Below are 19,671 nucleotides of genomic sequence, written 5' to 3' on the forward strand. Positions count from 1 at the left end.
ACCTCTCTTTCTCTCTCTCTCCCTCTCTCTCTCTCTCTCTCTCCCTCCCTCTGTTCTCTCTCATCATTTTCTCACTCCTTCCTTTTCTTTCTATTGCACACATGAGTTGAGGTTGTCAAGCATTTGGATAACTGTGACCCCAAGAAAGTATTTGCTGCAGTGTTAGTTAGTTAATGGATTCCATTTCATGTTTTATTTTTCAATCATGGAGAAGTGAATATATAAATGTTCCTAGTGAACATTTACATATACATATATATATATATATATATATAAATGGTTTTCACTGCCCCCCACCCCGACCCCCTTTGGGGGTCATTCCCAGGAATTATCCAGTGATCATCATCTTTTAATTTTAACCATTGGATTTTTTTCTTTCATTTTTACATCTCCATTAAATACATCTCCTTCCTCTCCCTACCCATATCTATCCTTTGTAACAAAGAATAAAAAGAAAAGGAAAAAGGAATAACTAAAACTAACCAACATAACGTACAAGCCGGATAGTGTATGCATCATTCTGTCCCAGTAGTCCCCCACCTCTTCTTTGAGACAGAGTTTGGTCATTACAGTAAGAGTTACATTTTTATTATTATTGTTCTTGACTTTTTAAAAGTTATAGACATTGTACTTTTTGTTTTCCTGCTATTATTTGTGTAATTTTCTGGGAATCAGTTTAACTGTTTATATTTGTGTGTTTATACTATTTCATGAGGTTTTGCCCTTTTTTCTCATTTCTTATCTACTTGTGAAGATGGTCTTATTTTAGCTCAAAACAATTGAAAAATTCCAATTCTGATTATGATTGACAGGTTCTTTTTTCTTTTTTTACAATCATAGCACATGGACTCTAGTCCTCTGACTTCAAATCTAACACTTCTTCTTCTGAAACATACATTCTCTTCTTCAGAGAGACATTTAAGAATGCCCAGTGACAAATAACCGGTTTCCTTCAGCATTGATTTCTAGCACCTGGATTCCACATGGAGTCTGGGAACTTTTCATCTCTGTTGTCATATATAATGAATATATAATGAGAGTGAGGAACAGGAGCATGGCATTGACTACATGGGTGACTGGAAGGATGGTTGTACCTTTGACAAAAATAAGGAACCTGGGAGAAGAGATGTGTTTGAAGGGGAATGAAAATAAGTTCTCTTTTGGGCATGGTGAGTGATACTAGAAAGCATTCAGTTTGAAATACCCATTTGGCTGGTGGTGATTTAGGACTAGAGCTCAGGAGAGAGACTGTGCCTGGATATAGAGACCTGAGAGTCGTCTGTAGAGAGATAATTATCCTGTGATGCCTGCAGCTTCAAAGGTGACCTTTGAATCTCAAGTGTTGGGACCAGGGAAAAATGAAACAAAAGAAAAGGTGCAATATTACTCAACTTCTTCACACATTCCCACACATCCCAGGAGTGCTAGCTTTGGCAATAATAGCCTTGCCTGAAACTCTCGGCCAGCCCGGTGCAGGGATTCTTTGTCACTAGGCCCACAGGCATATGTGACAAGGCTTTTCCCCTTGTTGCAAAAGCCCCTTTGAACTGTACTTTAAGTGTTTCCTGAAAATGCTGGAAGCTTTGGCAGAATCTCACCTTGCAAATCACCAAACGTCAAGATGGTGTTTAAAGCCTGATGTCTTTGGGGGCTCTTGCAGTAGTGCCCAAGAGAGCTTTAAAACAGGATTCACCAAAAGGAAAAAAAAAGGTCTGATAAGGCTTGGATGCTGCTGTGGGGATAGCATCAATTGTTAGAGAAATAACCTCTGACTTTCTGTCTCTAATGTAGTCACAGGAGATATACTGTCACCCAACAAAAAACAAGCAAAAAAGCCTCTGACATCCATGTGAGGCAGAGTAAATTCAGAAAATTTTCACTTCAGCTGCAGCTTTTTCCTCTTCCTCTTAATTGATGGCTAAATCAATAGTCACAAGCAGCATTAATTCCTAAGTATCCTCTTCTCCTCACCCCCATGCCCACCCCAGCTCTCTACATGAGGCAGAAGGAGGGCGGGCACCTGTTCTCCCAAGGTTGTCAGGGGAGGATATTCCTTGAGTGGCAGGGAGGTGGACCCAAGAGTGGTCCTTCACCTTGAAGCTGGCAAGCACAGATCATTAGCTCCATGGTTGGTATTGGCAGGGATCCATTGACAAGAGCCCTGCATAATCAGAGTGCTTATGGAAACTGTTAATAGACTATGCACTTGAAAATGAAGAGCAAAATCTGCTCGGTATGTTAGATTAATTAAATCAGCCTAACGGCTGGAGAGAGGCTAGAAGATATGTCTCCTGAGGGATGAAGATGCATCTCAGTCATTAGACCAATTCATTCTCCACACCTTTATAACAGGGTTTCCTTCTCTAGTTTTTTTTAAAGGGGGTTATTGCCACTCCCTCTCTTTTATACCAACAGCTTATGTTCTGGTACTTTGGGGCACCTGGGCTACTAGAAATGCATCATTACATTTTTAGGTTTGTGCCCCAAATGAGAGCAGAGCCATCAGTTTCTACCTCTGAGTGATTGACCATGTAGTAACAGATTTCAATTATTTCAAGAGCTGTTAGAGGTATGGGAGATGGTGTGATGAGCTACTCTCAATCCTACCAGAGGATGAAGAAGGAATCTCACTAGTGCAGCGGGAGGAGGAATCAGGACTAAGGAGGATTGCGAGGCTTTAGGAAGACTGAAAGCAGTGAGGCTTGTTTTGGAGTATGGAGCTGAGGGGCATTACCTACAACTCTAAGGACAGAGCAGACAAGAGTCGAGCCCCAACATTTGGATGCCTGGAGGATACTGGAAGTCTTGTCTAGCATAAATATGCCATGATAATCCACTGATCTTTCTTTTTTTTTTCTTTTCTTTCTTTTTTTTTTTATCTATCAACAATGGTAACCAAAGGAAAAAACCCAGTCTCCTAAATAATGGTGATGAGAGCAGTAATGGAATAATGCCCAAAGTTCTAGAGTCAGTTTCAGAGTCTAGATAGATACCAAAAGGTATTTGAAGGGACGCACAACTAGATACCAGAAGTGACTATGTCAGGCATGAAGATCCACTTATTTAAGATCAGTAAAGTTTACACATGGTTACTAAAGCACTTCCTCTCTCTTCTATGCTCTTCCTCACTCCCTCTGAGGTAGGAGGTATTATTGCTGACAGAGGACCAGCTACAATGATGAGAAGAAAACCTAACACACATCTCTGAATGGGAAGTTCAGCACGTAATCTATGGAAGCTGTGCTGCAGTGTTTCCATTATTACTAGAGCTATGGCATAGTTTAAGATCAGGAGATTCCACTAAAGATGTTTATTACTCCTTTATCCACAAGAAGGTGCCTTGAAACTGCCTGTGCCCACTTTATAAACGATGGGCAAAGTACTTTGACTAATAATACTCTGCCCTCATGCTCTTCAAATTAAAATTGAGAAAAAGAAGGCAGATCACCCACACATGGGATCACACTCCTATATCACTTGCTGGGTGTACCATGAGGCCAAACTTTGCTACCTTCAACCCTTATGAAACAAGAGTTTCTAAGTATGATTTTATGTTGTTTTTTTTTTTTTTTGGCAAACCTATGATTTCATTGGTGTAAGGAGTTCATGGCAAATCGCCCCCACCAACATGGTTGCCTCCTGCTTCACAACTTAGGAGTCTTATCAGATTGTCTGGTGCACTGAGACATTAAGAAACTTGGGTAGGATCACACAGCTAACATATATGTTGGAAGCAAGACTGGAACCAAAGTCTGTCTGACTCCATGATTGGTTAGTTCTCTAACCACTAAGGCCTCCCTTGGTTTTCCTCTTCCCTGAATGTAAAGTCTTTCTCAGTTTCCTTTGTTGGATCTTCATCTATGGGTATCCTTCGAGGCTTCGTCCCAGGTACACCTCTTTTCCTATATTTTCTCTGTTGTTGATCCCCAGAGCTCCCATGTATTCACACACTGTAAAAGTAGCCTCAGTCTCTCACCTGTGCTCCATTCTCACAGCACCAAGAACCTATTAAAGCATTTCAAACTGAGTATTTTGTAGGTGGCTCAAACTCCAAACTTGTGTCCAAAATAGAATAGAACTCATAGTTTCCCTCCCCCTCCCCAAACCCTCAAGTCTTCTAGACTTCCCTATTTCCTTTGAGGTCCATAGTCCTTGTGGTCATTCAGGTTCACAGTATCTTTTAGACATGTCTCTTCTCCACTCACCTAGCCACCACCCTAGTTCAGTGCCCACCTGGACTATTACAGTGGCCTCTTAACTGTTCTCCTCACTTCAAGCCTCTACACAATCTAAACCGTCTTTCACTTAATAGCCAAAGTGATTTTCATAGTCTAGAAGTTTGATCACTTCAGCCTTATGCTCACTCAGTAAAACAAAGTGGCTCCCTATTACCTTTAGAACACCTCCGTCTGGCAATTTGACCTCTTAACCTTGCTTCTCTGTACCTTCTCAGTCTTCTCAACAATGGCTTAGTACAGTTGGAGAAGGCCACTTTCTGTTCTCCACCCATGATGATCCATCTTCCATCCCTATTCCTTTGCACAGGCCATTCCTCCTTACCTGGCATGTTATCCCTCCTCTGTAGCTGTCAAAATCCTTGACTTCCCTCAAGATTCAAACCAAATGCTACCTTCTGGAAGGGGATTCTCATCTTTCCCTTGCAGCTCATTCTCGCCCCTCTGAGTTCACCTCGAACCTCTTTTGTGTGTGTCTTCTGTAAGTGCTGGTACAAGTAGGCACTCAGATGCTTGTTTCATTCCTTTATGGATGCCAATGCCATGCTCAGTCAACCCTAGGACTTTTTCCCAAGTCTCGCCACAAGAGTAGCTGCCTTCTTTTTCTGGTCAGATATGACTTTATGGATTTCTTTTGTGGCCCCCTCTGACACATAAATCATCTTCACCAATGTATTGCCATCCCCAAATCTGCACTACAGCCCCCTCCTTTGGGTTTCTTATAGCATTCAGTCTCTGAGTCTTTGCTGTTCCATAATTCATAGACAGCATCACCAAGAGAATATTGCTATTCTCATGGGCTTTTGTGGAGAGAACGTCTTGGGATGATTGAAAACTCTGTGCAGTTCCTCACATGGAGAAATAATTAGCCTGTTCCCTAATCATTCAATCCTGGACTCAGTTCATTGCCCATCTGCAAGGCCTCTTCAAGATGTATGGACTTTTTGGTGAAGAGAATTCACAAACAGACACACACACACACACACACACACACACTCCATATTTATTAGAGAAAACATCAAAAAGCTGCAATTCCCCTGTTTAGTTCAATGCTTATTATAGACATCATAACATTGGGAAAACAAGAGACTAAATTAAATAGAAAATGACCCTTTATGGTGACAGTAGAGAGGAGCCAGAAATTCTATCTTTCAAAGTGGATTTCTTTGGAGAGAAAAGATGAAGAAGAGGCATTTGTTCCCTTCTCTTAATTTGTGCTAAGAAAGGGATCATTATAATCCTGTTTGAAGTTGTTAAGTGTTCATTTTGGAGATGTGACCAACTACCAACTCTGGCAATGAATGTTAGAATCCGTCAGGTTATTTTCGATAATGACCCCATGCACCAAGTTGGGAGTAAAAAAAGACTTCTGACGACTAGCTAAGGGGAGCTGCTTTTGATGCTGATGACTTCTCTGGTTCCCCCTGCATTCAATGATGACCAAAAGTGAGCCCTGGGTTTCCACTTCTAAACCCCTAGGTAAGTTCTCCTGGCACTTTGAAGGGCATTTGAGTTAGTGCCCTAGAAACAGAAGAACCTAGAAGATCAGTCAAGCATAGTTAGAAACAGGTCACATGTCCTTCTAAAGATGGCATTCTTAACCATTTTTTATGTGTCATGGACTGCTTTGGCAGACTGGTGAAACCTATGTTTCACTTCTGGTGAAACCTATATTTCTTCTTTTCAGAAGAAGCTTTTTCAGTATATAAAATAAAAGAGGGAATTACAAAGGAAGTCAATTATATTGAAATGTGGTTATCTATCTGCCCATATCTATCTATCTATCTATCTATCTGTCTGTCTGTCTGTCTGTCTGTCTGTCTGTCTATCTCATTAAAAAAAGTTTATGAGCCCCAAGTTAAAAACCCCTTCCTTAGAGATTGCCCTCAAATTTGTAATCAGGAAAGAGTAGAATAGGACAGAGTATATGAGCTCTCTACTTTCTTTGTTTTTCAGGAAATAAACCCCTTTCCCCGCTATTTGGGTCTAATCTTATAGATTGAAAAAGACCCCTAGGTTCTAGCTTGCTACTTGACAATTCACTTGATAATTCCTTCAGCCAAAGAAGCAGTACAAATGAATCAACACACATCTGTTAAGTACCTACTCCACTGTACTTGGTGCTTGGGGATATAAAAACAATAAATGTAGTAACCCTGCTTATGGAGAGCTTACATTCTAGTGGGTGAGACAGCAAAGACAGTTAATGTGTGTATGTGGAATGTATGTGTGCATGCAGGCACATACGTGAACATTTATTAAGTGCTTATTATGTATAAAGCACTGTTCTAAGTACTGGGAATAGAAATAGAAAACAGAAAACTGACAGACCCTGTCCTCAAGGAGCTCACGTTCTGATGAGGGAGACAGTATACATGGAGGGCTCCAACTGCAAGGCAAAGAGAAAAATCCCATGGTCATGAGAGTGGAGCAGGAAGGCAGACAGTGATGCTTCTTCTTCTGATAAAATCCTATCAGTTTCCTCTGATGAACCTTCTGATGGGCCGACTTTAGTGACAATGAGGCTCCTTTCTGGCCTTTGTTCTCTTTCTCTGATCTCATAAATGGAGCCAATGGCATCTTCTTCCCTCACCCTCACATAATCCTGTCAAGATCCTTTCATTTCAATTCAAACAAATATTTCCGAAGTTGCTTGAGTATTTGTCATTGTTTTATAAATTCTGAAATGACTTCACAAAGAACTCCTCAATAGTGTTATTAGTTTTAGTAATTGATGGTCCAGCCCCCTGAAATATCATTCTTTATTTTATTATTTTTCTTGAACCATTATCTTTAAATTCTCAAGGAAAATGGTTTCAAGCAAAACTACCACATCCTGGCAAAACAAAAATGCCTCCCACTTTTTAGAGGTGACATGAAAATCCCCCTTGATATCTATCCTTGAGATATCTTTAGGCCTTTGTCTTTAAAAACAAAAATAAAAATTACATTTGCTTTTATTTTTCAGTTAAGCATGTTCTTTCTCTGTCCCCAATTTCAAAGAAAAGAAAACGAAAACTCATGTATCAAATGGGCATAGCAAAGCAAAACCGATTTCCACATTGTCCATGTCCACAAATACATCTCTCATTCTGTTCCATGAGTCCGTTACCTGTCACCTTTCTGTCAGGTGGGTTAAACTTTTATCCTCATTCCCCTATGTCATGGCTGATCATTTCATTGATCAGAGTTTGTTGGGTTGTCAAAGCTGTTTGTCTTTACAATGTCGTCATTATTGTATAAATTGCTCTCAGATACCCGGCTTTTGGTGGTAGATTTCTTGGTGAGTCCTCATACTGAACTTCTGTGACGAAGTGTGGGTTTCTAGGCTGGGGGTCCTGGATGAGGCTCTTTTTAATTACTTTGGCATTTACTTTTTTGCTTTTTTCTAGAAAGGAGGAAGTAACCTGCTTAGGTGCCTTTAATGGGCAATTAGCACATTTCTGCCACCAGCTAATGCTACCCCACAAGCAGAAATTCAATTATCTAATTAGACTTAATTACCTACTTTGTTTCTGTTTGCCAGATGATCTCTGGATATCTCCCTCTATTTCCCCAGCCACTTGGCTCTGTGTCACCACAGAGGGACCAAGCTTAGTTTAATCATGTTATATTCATGGTTATAGATTTAGAGCTGGAAGACATCTTGGAGGCCATATAATCCAACCTTATGCTTTTAAAAAGGAGGTAAGGCTGAGAGGATAAATGCTCTTCTGATCTCAGATGGATAGATAGATAGATAGATAGATAGATAGATAGATAGATAGATAGATAGATAGATAGATAGATAGATAGATAGATAGATAGAGATAGATAGATAGATAGATAGATAGAGAGACAGACAGACAGACAGACAGACATATGGAGAGATGGATGGATGGATAGATAGATAGATAGATAGATAGATAGATAGATAGATAGATAGATAGATAGATAGATAGATTAGATGATACATAGATAGGTATATGGACAGATGCATAGATATATAGATAAATGATATAAAATGTTGGGGGTGGGGGGAAGAGTGGTTTGTCCTGTAGTCTGAAGTGGTGTTGCTTACTGTGTAGGACACTGGACTTGGAGAAAGAAAGTCCTGGGTTCAGATCCCACTTCAGACAATTACTAGCAAGTCACTTAACTTTTTTGTGCCTTAGTTTCCTTATCTGTAAATATAGAAGATTGGACTCTGAGGTATCTTCTAGTACTAAATCTGTTATCCTGTGGTCCTAAGAGGAGGCAAAGGCCAGATTCCTGCCCTCCCCTGTGCTAGGGACAGCCCTACTATGGAAGGTTAAATGAGGTGATTTCCAAGGTCTCTTCCAACTCTAACATTTTATCTTTGTGATTCCCACATATACACATAGCTTAATTAAAACCAAACTGAAGGAAAATGAAGAAGGGGGGAAGGAATGGCTTTTGTCCAGAGAATTCCTCTGTAGCCTCTCAACTTAAAGTTTTATTGGATCTTGAGTTACTCCGTTTTGAAAATTGAGATCACAACAGCCATTGTAATAATGATAATGGCCAACATAGAGTCTTGTAATGTTTGTAGAGCACTCTGTATGTATTGTCTCACTTGATCCTTGCAACAACCCTGTGAAGAAGGTGCTATTTTGTCCCCGTTTTGCAGATGAGAAAACTGAAGCAGTCACATTTATTAAATGTCTTGACGTAGATTCTGAACCAATTTGAACCTTACAACAACACTGTGAAGTAGGTGGCAATTTCATTCCTCGTTTTACAGACATGGAAACAGACTGACAGAGGTTCCGTGAGAGCACTAGTGTCTGAGGTAGGTTTTGAATCCAGACCTTTTTGACTGGTGCTCTCTCCAGTACATTCTTGGTCTGCCTCAATGACAATGATGATCATATCCAACTTAAAGCATTAGAAAATATTGGGCATCATGTTCACATTGTGTATTTGACTGAGCTGACAAATAGGGCTGAACACTAATAATTTCTTTTAATCTGCTATTGGTCTTGTAGATCAGAATGCTGGGAGGGGGTCCTGAGGTCTTCAACAGTCAGCCTTTCAGGCAGGGAGTCACGAACACTGAACACACCTGTAGCCCAAATAATTAACTTGACAGTTTTATAGGAACCTTCTCCCTCCCTCTCCCTCTTTTTTTTTTTTTTTTTGACCAATTACTTTCAATAATGATGGCAAGTAGGTTTCTACCCCTGACTGCGCTGGAGATTATAATGTCAAAAGGCCCTTTGTAATGTCTTCTGTGTCTTAATAAACCTGTCAGCTGAGGTTACATTACTTTCTAATTTCCACCATGGAACACGCCACAGCACAGCTGGATAGAGAAGGCAGGGCTTGTGCACACAGACAGGCTGTACTGTGTCTTCTCCCAGCTGCTGGGGAAGGCCACACTCCAGCAATGCTCTTCGAACAAAGTATTGTTGGAGGAGAGACTGTGTCTTCTTTTAATTAAGGTCCTGCTGATATTTCCATTGGCGCTCTTTCAGGGCTACTTTTTATTTTGTGTTGCTGGTGGGAAGCTTCTGATTGCCACTTAATCTCTCCCTTGGCTAGAAGCACCATAGACATCCTAGATTTGTGTTTGAGTGTGTGTGTGTGTGTGTGTGTGTTAGTAAGGGATGGCTCTGTTGACCCTGGGGATGGTAAATTCCATATCTTAAACTACTCATATTTAGGAAATTGCACCTGCATTAGAGAAAGGGGATTTACCAACATTGTTCCAAGTTTAGTCTTATGTTATTGGACCCTAGAGCACCCAGCTAGGAGTGATAGGTAGAAGTTGCAAAGAGATAAATTTAGAAAAGATACCAGAAAAAAAATTTTCCAACAATTAGAGTTGTTCAGAAATAAAATGAGTTGCCTCCAAGGCAGAGGGGGTCTCTTTTCTTGGAAGTCTTCAAACAGGGTCTTTACATCCACTTGTCAGATATGTTATAGAGGGGATTTCTTCCATGTATAGGCTGGATGGGATGGCCACTGAGGTCCCTTCCAGGGCTGACCTTCTATGACTTGGTGCTATTTCTTCCATCTCAGGAGACTATAGTAGGGTGAGTACATTGTAGGGGGAAGTCTTTTTCTTGAATGAGATGGCCACAGAGGTAATTTTTATACCATTGGTGTGAGATTTAAATAGAAATAGACTTCTGTGGGTATCATGTTGAGTCAGAAAACCACATATGATCTGTGTTATATTGTGTTTTTATTTATGTTGTTCAACATTTGCCTCTTACATTTTAATCTGTTTTTGTTGGTGCTTCCAGCCATGTGCTATGAGTTTGACAACTCTTCTATAAAGCATACACCAAAAATAATCAATCATCAAATATTTATTAAGCTCCTACTATGTACCAGGCACTATACTAGGCTCTGGAGATACAAGTACGAGTAATAAAAACATCCCTACATGTAATTATCAGGCATTCTAATGGGAGATAAGCACATGTATAACTATATACAGAATAAATTTAAAGAGAATAAATATAAATAAATAATCCCCCTTGTCTTGGAATCCAAGGCACTAGAGAGATTACCTATGTGGTCAGTCTTGAGATGGTCATTATTATGGTTCCTATGACTGGTATGGCCCCGAGTCATTCCTGAGCTGAAGTACTCAGTGTGGGTGGGTCTAAGAGCAATGGATTTGGAGTCTTATTTGCTGCCTCTGTGATGTTGGGCCCCTCTGTGCCTCAGTTTCCTCTTCAGCTCTAGGTCTGTGATCACATGTTCTTTTGATTCCAGAATGATCATCCGGTTTTACTCATAGGCGTCTAGAGAGCATGGATGTTGTCACAAACTAAATCCCTGGGAAAGGGTAGGCATTATCAATTCTGAGGATAAGTGTATCCACAGTCTAAGCAATAGGAAGTATGACTGTGAAATGATGAAACTTTTGGGAAGCATTCACCTTGCATGTGAATGGCAAAGGAAATGCTGCCTTCCAGAGTCCTCCGATACTCATCAAATGGGTTATGATGTCATCAATTTCAGAGTTTCCTCCCCTCATGCAGATCACACCTGCTCCTCATCCTTTACCACTCTCAGCCTGCTCTCCCCCAAATTTCACCTGAGGGGATCCACCCAACTCACTAACTTTCTAAATTTCCTTGGACATTATGTGAATACTAGGTGCTTAACTAGTATCTGTTGAGTGAATGTACTAATGACTTGCATTCAAAATCAGTTTATGATTATTTGAGACGATTATTCCCATTTTATTACTTTTTTCTACTTTGGCTTTTTTTTTCCTTTTTGGTAAACAGTATCTTATTTCATTTTCCAATTACATGTAAAGATAGTTTTCAACATTCGTTTTTTTTAAATTATATTTTGAGCTTCAAATTTTTTCTTCCTCCCTCCCTCCCATTGCCCTTCCCCAAGATGGTAAGCAATCTGATAATCTGATATATATATATATATATATATATATATATATATATATAGGTCATATATGGGCAATCATGTAAATACATTTCCACATTAGTCATATTATGAAAGAAAAAACAGAAGAAAAAGGAAAAGGCACACACACACACAAAGAAATAGAAAATAGTACACTTCCATCTACATTCAGACTCTATTGATTTTTCTCTGGGTGTGGATGGCATTTTTCATCATGAGTCTTTTGGAATTGTGTTGCATCATTGTATTGCTAAGAGCTAAGTCTGTCATAATAGATCATTACACAATGTTGCTGTTACTGTGTACAATGGGTACCGTTTTCTTTACAGTGTTCATGTAAATCTAGTTTTTCTGAAATCTGCCTGCTCATCATTTCTTATAGCAAAATGGTTATATTCATATGCCACAACTTGTTCAGCCATTCCTCAATTGATGGGCAATCCCTAAATTTCCAATTCTTTGCCACCATAAAAACTGCTGCTAGAAATGGTTGGATCAGTTCACAACTCCACCAAAAATGCATTAGTGTCCCAATTTTCCCACATCTCCAACATTTATCATTTTCCTTTTCTGTCACATTGGCCAATTAATAGGTATGAGGTGGTACATAGAATTATTTTAGTTTGCATTTCTCTAATTTTTAGAGCATTTTTTTTCATGTAACTATAAATAGCTTTAATTTCTTCATCTGAAAACTGCCTGTTCATATCCTTTGACCATTTATCAATAGGAAAATCACTTGTATTCTTATACATTTGACTCAGTTCCCTATGTTTTTGAGAAATGAGACCTTTATCAGATACATTTGCTGTAAAAATTTTAAATCATCATTCTGCTTTTCTTCTAGTCTTGATTGCACTGGTTTTGTTTGCAAAAAAAATATTTTTAATTTAATGTAATCAAAATTATCCATTGTACATTTCATAATGTTATCTCTTGTTTTGTCATAAATTCTTCTCTTCTCCATAGATCTGACAGATAAACTATTCTTTGTTATCCTAATTTGTTTATAATATTACCCTTTATGTCTAAATCATGTACCCATTTTGACCTTATCTTGGTATGCAGTGTGAAATATTGTTCGATGTCTAGTTTCTGCCATACTATTTTCAAGTTTTCTCAGCAGTTTTTGTCAAATAGTGAATTCTTATCTCAGAAGCTGTAGTCTTTGGGTTTTAGATTACTAAAATAATTCACTACAATGTCTTGTGTACCTAATCTATTCCACTGATCCACCACTCTATTTCTTAGCCAGTATCAAATACTTCAGTTGATCACTGCTTCATTATATAGTTTTAAATCTGATATGGTTAGGCCACCTTCCTTTGCTTTTTGTTTTCTTTTTTCATTAAGTCCCTTGATATTCTTTTTTTTTTTTAAGCAATCGGGGTTAAGTAACTTGCTCAAGGTTACACAGCCAGTTATTTCTGGGTGTGGTGCTGAGTATCCGAGGCCGGGATTTGATCCAGGTCATCCCGACACTGGAACTGGTGCTCTTACTCGCTGAGCCACCTGGCCATCCCTAAGCAATTGGGGTTAAGTAACTTGCTTAAGGTTACACGGCCAGGTGTTTCTGGGTGGGTGCTGAGTGTCTGAGCCCGGATTTCGATCTCCAGGTCTTCTCAACACTGGAGCTGGTGCTCTTACTCGCTGTGCTACCTGGCTGCCCCTAGTCCCTTGATATTCTTGACCTTTTATTCTTCCAGATGAGTTTTTGTTATAATGTTCTTTCTAGCTCTATGAAATAAATTTTTCATAGTTTGATTGGTATGACACTAAATAAGTAAATTAATTTAGGTGGAATTGTCATTTTTATTAGCTCAGCCTACCCATGAGCAATTGATATTTTTTCCAATTATTTAGATCTCACAAGTGTTTTGTAACTGTTCATATAGTTCTTAGGTTTGTCTTGGCAAGTAGACTCCCAAATAGCTTATATTATCTATGGTTATTTTAAAGGGAATTTCTATCTCTTGCTGCTGAGCTTTGTTGGTAATATATAAAAATATTATTGATGTATGTGGGCTTTTTTATATCCTGCAACTTTGCTAAAGTTGGTAATTGTTTCAATTAGGTTAGGTTTTTTTAGTTGATTCTCTAGGATTCTCTGAGTATACCAACATATTATCTGCAAAGAGTGATAGTTTTGTTTCCTCATTGTCTACCCTAATTCCTTCGATTTCTTTTTCTTTTCTTATTACTAAAGCTAACATTTCTCATGCAATATTGAATAATAGTGTGTTAATGGTGTAATGCGAATGTAAATTTGGAAGATCTTCCCTGCCCCTAGGCTAAAGTGCACCTGGATCCTGGGGTGGGAGGCTTGTTTTTCAGTAGATACTTCTTGATTGGCCAGTGGGTCCAGAAGGTTGTTACATTCTCTGAGCCAGGAGAAGGCTATATAAGCCCTGATGTGTAGCTTTGTTTTGGGGGCTCACTTTGAGAAGTGTTCTGTGATTTGATCTGTATTCTGGGAAGCCGTTGTCCAGGGCCCCTCCCACCCCCCACCCCCTCCCCCCGGCTTTGAAAAACCCAGATGTTGAAACCCAGATGTTGACTGCGTATGGATGTAATGGTTGGACAGTTTGGAAATCTGTCTACTTGATCTGTTAATGTCTTGATAATTCTGTCTGTATACTTTGAAGTTCGGGGTGCTGACCTTTTTCCCCTGAACAAGGTAAATGATATATGTCTGACTGATTAAAGTAAGCTTGTTAACCCCTTTTGAGTTGCTTTCCTTTAACAAAGCAGATCCAATAACCTGTGTGAGCAGCCACCCTGCTGACGCTGGGGTGCTTGCTGCTACAAATGGGCATTCATATTTCACCCCTGATCTTACTGGGAATGCCCCTAGCTTATCGTCATTACAGGTAATGCTTGCTGACAGTTTTAGATAGATAACATATATCCTTTTAAGGAACACTCCATTTGTTCCTATACTTTCTAGTGTTTTTGATGTAATGGTTGCTATATTTTGGGACAAGTTTTTTTCTGCATCTATTGAGATAATCATATGATTTCTCTTGGTTTTGTTATTGATATGGTGCAACAGCAAGCACCCCAAGCTTCCTCAGGGTTTTCTATTCCTTTCTATATTCCTTTCTATCCCCATTCAGTTTCCTCCAGAGGTCTATCATATCTAACTTCTCTAAAATTCTATTCATCTCCTTTATTTCTTTCTTGTCTATTTTGTGGTTATATTTATCTAGTTGTGATAGAGAGAGGTTGAAGTCCCTCATTAGTATAGTTTTGCTTTCTATTTCTTCTCGTAACTCATTTAACTTCTTCTTTAAGAATCTGGATATTAACACCATTTGGTGCATGTATATTTAGCATTGCTATTACTTCATTGTTTATGGTACTTTTTAGCAAAATGTAGTTTTCTTCCTCATCTCTTTTAATTAGATGTATTTTTGGTTTTGCTTTGTCTGAGATCAGGATTACTACCCCTGATTTTTTTTTTATTCAACTGAAGCATAATAAATTCTACTCCAGCCTTAAATGTGTTTCTTGTAAACAACATATTGTAGAATTCTGGTTTTTAATCCACTCTGCTATTCCCTTTCATTTTATAGGAGATTTCATGCCATTCACATTCACAGTTATGATTACTATCTGTGTATTTCCCTCCATCCTATTACCACACCCCATTTATATTTTTCTCTCACTTTTCACCAGTATTTTGCTTCTGAACACCACCTCCCCCAGTCTACCCTCGTCCTGTATCATCCTTCCTCCCTTTTCTTTTCCCTTTCCCCTCCTACTTCTGCCTTCCCTTCTGCTTTTCCTTCTACCAGCCCCACCTCTTTTTTCTTTCCCCTTTTCCCTCCTACTTCCCTATAGAGTAAGATACATTTCTTTATCCAAGTGAGTATGTGTTATTTCCTCTTTGAGACAAATCTAATGAGAGTAGGTTCAAACAATCCTCATCCTCTCCCTTCTTTCTCTCTACTGTAATAATTCTTTCATGCCTCTACATGTGATATAATCTCCCCCATTCTGCCTTCCCCTTTCCTCTTCTCCCTTTTTTCACCCTTAATTATTATTTTTTGATCGTCACATCAAATTCAACTTATATTCACACCTCTAAGTATACTTCTTCTAACTACCCTATTAGAGATACAGTTCTTAAGAGTTACAAATGTCATCTTCCAGTGTAAGGATGTAAACGGTATAACCTTATTGAATACCATGTTGTTGCTTTTTTTTTTCTTTCCTGTTTGCCTTTTTATGCTTCTTTTGAGTCTTATATTTGAAGATCAAATTTTCTGTTCAGCTCTGGTGTTTTCATCAGGAAAGTTTGAAAGTACCCTGTTTCATTAAATGTCAATCTTTTTCCCTGAAAAATTATGCTCAATTTTGCTGGGTAGCTGATTCTTGGTTGTAATCCAAGATCCTTTGCCTTACAGAATATCATATTGCAAGCCTTCCAACTCTTATCCTAATGGCAGCTCCTTGATATTTGAATTGTTTCTTTCTGACTGCTTGGAGTATTTTATCCTTAACCTGATAATTCTGGAATTTGGCTACAATATTCCTTGGGGTTTTCATTTTGGGATCTCTTTCAGGAGGTGATCATTGGATTATTTCAATGACTATTTTTTCCTCTAGATCTGGATATTAAGGCAGTTTTCCTTGATAATTTTTTGAAAGATGCTGTTCAGAGTCTTTCTTTTTGATCATGGTCTTCAGGTAGTCCAATAATTCTTATAGTGTCTCTTCTAGATTTGTTTTCCAGGTCAGTTGTTTTTCCAATGAGGTATTTTTCATTTGTTTCTATTTTTTCGCTCTTCTGATTTTGTTTGACTGATTCTTGATGTCTCGTGGAGTCATTAGCTTCCACTTAACTAATTCTAAATTTTGTTTGATTGTTTTTTTGAATTTTTTTTGGAGGGGGAAAGCAAGACATTTGGGGTTCAGTGATTTGCCCAAGGTCACACGGCTAGTAAGTGTTAAGTATTTCAAGCCAGATTTGAACTGAGGTACTCCTGACTCCAGGGCTGGTGCTCTTTGCAATGTGCCTCCTAGCTGCCCCTCCCCCCCAATTCTACTTTTAAAGGAGTTTTCTTCAGTGGATTTTTTTTTTCCAATTTGACTAACTCTACTTTTTAAGGAGGTATTTTCTTCAGTCAGTTTTTGTCCTTCCTTTTCCGAGCTGTTGACTATCTCGCATACCTGTCATTTCTTTCCCCAATTTTTCTTCTACCTCTCTTACTTGATTTTTAAAGTCCTTTTTGAGCTCTTCCAAGAGGACTTTTTGGGCTTGAGAACAATTCATATTCCCCCTTGAGGCTTCACACATAGGCATTTTGACATTGTTGTCCCCTTCTGAGTTTGTTTTGATCAGCCCTGTCACCATAGTAGCTTTCTATGGGGATCTTTTCTTTTTTTCTTCTTCTCATTTTAAAAAGTTGAACTCTGCTCCTAGAGTACAGGGAGCACTGTCCCAAGCTTCTTGCACTGGGGGCCAGGGTCCTGGTCACTGGTGCTCTGCACCAGGACATCTCAGGCTGACTGCTTGCACACTATACTGGGGTGGTCTGGCATAGTGACACCTGTTATACCCTGGATTCTGGAGCTGGCAGTTTGCTTGCTGCACTGAGGCTGGAGGCTTCAGAGCTGACCTGCTGTGACACTGGCCTGCTGAGCAAGAACTATGCTGCCTTGGTTGCTGATCTGTGTGCTGTTGCCAACACCCTGCTGCTAGCTTTCCCAGGCACCATCTGCACTGAGCTGCCCTCCCCTTTTCCCCAGGTGAGACAGACATTTTCTGAAGTCCTAAGGTATCTTGGGTTGGAAGATTGTTTCACTCTGTCTTTTTGTGGATTCTGTGGCTCCAGAATTCTTTTAGAGGTTTGATTCAATGTTGTTTCAGAGGAAAAAGTGGAATGAGCTCAGGCACCTTCCTGACTTCTCTAGACCAGCTTGGCTCCACCTTCTCTTCTACTTCTCCTCAATGGATTTCTGGCCTCATCCATTGGCATACTTCCTAACCTCCATTGATTGTAATCTATCTATACCTTCTTGTTCTGTGTGATTCTCTGTCTCCCTGTACCCCCATAAATGCTCCATAGATAATCTACCCTATGGGCTAGAGGCCTTCCTCTGGGTCATTTATTAATAGCTACCATTTATATAGTACTTTAAGACTTATAAGGACAGGTAAGTGGTACAGTAGATAAAGCTCCCATCCTGGAATCAGGAAGACATGAGTTCAAATCCAGCCTCAGATACTTACTTGTTAGCTGTGTGACCCTGGGCAAGTCACTTCTTTGAAACTTACAGGTTCTTCATCTGTAAAATGAGATGGAGAAGGAAATAGCAAACCCCTCCAGTATCTTTGCCAAGAAAACCCCAAATGGGATCATGAAGAGTCAGACACGCCTGAAAGGACTGACCAAGAACAAAAGTGTCTAAATTCCTTTACAAAAATCAGCTCATTTTATTTTATTTCATTCTCTTATTGTCCTTTTCATTTCACTGAACACTGCGTGGGTCCCAGCGCAGCCTCTCGGCTGTCCGGTTATTATCCTTCCATCCCTCTCTGTCATCAGCCCAGCCCCTTTCCCCGTGAGACCTTGTTGTTTATCCTTTTGGACCATTTGTGCCCGTCACGGCTGATAGTGCGCTACTCATCAAAGAGCTTTGGTTCTATTATTGTGGACAATTTTCTGGGTTGGTAAAGAGGCTCCCCAAGCATATGGGTGAGGCTGGGCAAAGGCATGGAAGTGAGAGATGGAATCGAAAGGCAAGCAGTAACAAGGGGACCGGTTTGGCTGGAGTAGTGAGTGACAGGGATTTATGTTGAATTCAAGTCCAGAAAAGGAGGCTGGAGCCAGAGCATGAAGGACGCCCTGGTGTTTCCACTATACTTTCCCCAACAACCTCCCTTGCTAATACCTTCTCCTCTCACTACTTCATTATAAAGTTCTTCCCAACATCTAGCCTCATTCTCTCCTGATGAGTGATCCCTGGTGCTTCTGAGGAAGTATCACTTGTATCACCCATAAAAAGAAACTTACAGCTCTGTCTTGGCCCCCCTCATCTAAGCAAGTGGCTTGATGGTGTAGCCAAAGCTGCCACAGCTGATAAAGCATTCCAGTGAAACGCTGATTTTTCCCGGGTGCCCTCTCTTTGTCTACAGCCATATGTCGAGCCTGACTTCAAGCCTTTTCTCTCTTTTATTTAGTAGACACAGGAATACACAGCTGTTTGCTTCTGTAGCTCTTATTGTTGGGAATGGGGGAGGGCGGCACTTTCCCTTCAAACGGCTGTCTCTTCGGAGTTACTTACCTTGAAACACTTGGCCCATGTGGTAGACCTTATGTTCTTGGCAGGTGGGTGCAAACATCTCCCTCAAGCTAACTCTTTCACTTGCCCTCTTTATTCTACTTCCAGAAAAAGCCTCATCTTTGGAAGTGTGTTCTTTTAAAAATCTAATTCCTACTTGCAGAGATCTGGGCATCTCCTTACTTGACTCTGTCTACTCGGCTTGGTATTGGTGACTTTTGCTGTTAATAACAGTGTTGATGAAACCCCAGAGATGAGCCAGGCCTTGAATGTAGTTTCTTCTGTTGCCTGTTAATGGGGCTGGAAATGAAACATGTGCCCTGGCCACACAGTGACCACGCTGATCACTGTTGTCTCCTCTTACAAGTCTCCTGATTGATATGGCCAGGGGCTTTGCCATGTCAATTCTTGGGGATTTTCAGTCATAACCCTGTTGTCAGTGCTGCCAATCTGTTGCCTTCTAATGGCCTGATGATCATAAATGATGGGGACAGAAACATAGAGTAGTGAGGTCCAAGCACTCAGCCTGTGTTTATTTGCACAGCCATTGTCCCAGGCATTTTGTGGCAGTGTCAGGCTCCAGGGCAAAGGCCAAGCCAATAAGACACTCATGGCCACTTTGAAATGGCCAGAAACACATGACCTGATGTGCCTTATTGCCTATAGGAGTATGTTAGAAGAACAAGGCCATTGTTTCTACACGGTGTAGGAGAGAATTCTCTTTCTGTTTGGTACACACACACACACACACACACAC

General features: G+C 39.9%; 1 protein-coding gene across 27 annotated transcripts in view; it reads left to right on the top strand.

Moving 5' to 3' along the window:
- The window catches only part of FHIT (fragile histidine triad diadenosine triphosphatase), a 1,710,176-nt gene that overhangs the window by 1,138,744 nt on the left and 551,761 nt on the right, over positions 1-19,671 (top strand). The window lies entirely within an intron of this gene.

The sequence above is a fragment of the Petaurus breviceps genome, unplaced genomic scaffold, assembly GCF_028583685.1.
Source record: "Petaurus breviceps papuanus isolate PSGF00001 unplaced genomic scaffold, PetGlider_PUasm1.0 174, whole genome shotgun sequence".
Classification (NCBI taxonomy): Eukaryota; Metazoa; Chordata; class Mammalia; order Diprotodontia; family Petauridae; genus Petaurus; species Petaurus breviceps.